Source organism: Suricata suricatta, chromosome 2 (assembly GCF_006229205.1).
Source record: "Suricata suricatta isolate VVHF042 chromosome 2, meerkat_22Aug2017_6uvM2_HiC, whole genome shotgun sequence".
Classification (NCBI taxonomy): Eukaryota; Metazoa; Chordata; class Mammalia; order Carnivora; family Herpestidae; genus Suricata; species Suricata suricatta.
The window spans coordinates 1,533,187-1,535,123 of record NC_043701.1 but is presented as its reverse complement, the minus strand read 5'-3'; positions in this window follow the sequence as shown (position 1 = coordinate 1,535,123).

Below are 1,937 nucleotides of genomic sequence, written 5' to 3'. Positions count from 1 at the left end.
GATGTATGCCTGTGTGCCAGGGTCAGGATTTCACCCACACTTCCACCGCCGGCTCCCCACCGCATGCCTGCCCTCCCTCCCTCCCCTCCCTCACTTCTACCCTGTGCACAGCACTGCTCCCCAGACTCGCCGACCTCCAGCCGCTCCAGCAGGCCCTGTGTGTCCTGTGTACCACATGGCACTGGAGACCTTGGGGTGGAGAGGTGCCTATTGGGGGGGTGGGGCGGGATTCTTGGTCTAATGGCCCGGAGCCTGCGCGTGGTGCCTGACATGCTATAAATGTCCAGTTGTCCTGCCCTCACAGCGCCCTTGAGATGGGAACGGAGGGGGTCCTTATTTTACAGCCGGGCACCCGTGGGCACAGGGCACGGGGACCTCGCCCCAGCCATACTCTAGGTGAGGCAGGACGCAGGCCCAGGTGCCGGGGCTCTGGGGTCCCTGCCCTTCTCCAGGGCGCCGGCCGGCACACTGGGCTCAGTGACTCCCTTTAGGGGGATGGGCTCGCCTCCCGTCCAGGAGAAGGGACATAAGGAAAGGCCGGACGACGCGAGTCTAGCAGAAAGCACCACGTGTGCAAACGTGCGGACGCAGACGCACCGTGTGAAGCGGGTGCTGCGCCAGGCAGGTGCAGAGGGGGCCTGGGGTCACTGTACGTGCGGCGAGGGCGGCATCCTGGGGCCCCAGTGTCCGTGGCACACGAGCCCAGGCCTGGCACCGGGGCCCTGAGCCTGAGCTCCCTCCTGCAGACCTCTTCCCGAGTGTCTAAAACTGGCCATGAATCTTTCATGTGAAAATTTTGGTTTTCTCTTTTATTTTCTAGAGTGGTATTAAATGTGTGAATCAGGGGCGCCTGGGTGGCTAAGCTGGTTAAGCGTCCAACTTCAGCTCAGGTCAGATCTCACGTTCGCAGGTTCGAGCCCCGCGTCAGGCTCTGTGCTAACAGCTCAAGCCTGGAACCTGCTTCCGAGTCTGTGTCTCCCTGTCTCTCTGCCCCTCCCTTGCTTACATGGCCTCTCTCTGTCTCTCAAAATAAATTTTAAAAAGCATTAAAAAAATAAATGTGTGAATTATTTATGAAAGTGAAATTATGTACCTAAAACTAATACAATGTTCTATGTCAGTTATATCTCCACAGAAGAAAAGAAACTGCACATTAACTATTTCTCTCCCAAAGGCCCTGTGACCGCCAGCCGCCCGCCTGTCGGTTCCGTGTTCTGCGACACTTACTCCAGCAGGAGCACGGAGAAGCCTGGTCAGGGGAGCGTGTGACGGTCACGTCCTGCCCCTCTCCTAACACCCAAGCCACTGAAAGGGACACAGCCTGCTTCCTCGCACACCATCGGCGCCAGCACGGTCCCCGTCCCGGATGGCATCCCAAGGGACAGCCACCATCCCCAGAGGACTGTGCTGGCCTTGCTGTACAGTGACAGGGTCTCACGTCTTCACCCCCCACACCCGTGGGCGGGGGGGCGCGAGGTGGGGGCTCCGGCCGCCTTCCCACTCACCAGTGCACCCCAGCGCCCAGGGCGGTGTCTGGCTGCAGGAGGTTTTCTGGAAGGTCTGGCTGCAGGAACGGCTGAGTTGGCTATTATGATCAATTTTGTGGACAGAAAGGCTGCACTGTCACACAGGCACCTAATCTGGGGGCGTACGGGGCTCTGATGACACCCCCTGGAAAAATATCACCGGGATAAATCCACCGGGACAGTGAAACGGGCTAAGGACGTGTTGCAGACCCAGAAAAACAGTTTGCGTTTCCTTCACAGATTCATCTGTTTTTAAAAATAAACTGTAAGTTTCCTGTCTCGGCGTTGGCCTCTGTTCCAGAGAGCAGAGCCACCCAGCCTGGTGTGGGGACTGGGGCTCGCAGGAGGCGGCTGACCCACCCGCTCCCGCCCCGTCCTCTCCCCCTTCCCACGCCCCCCACCCCGCTTGTC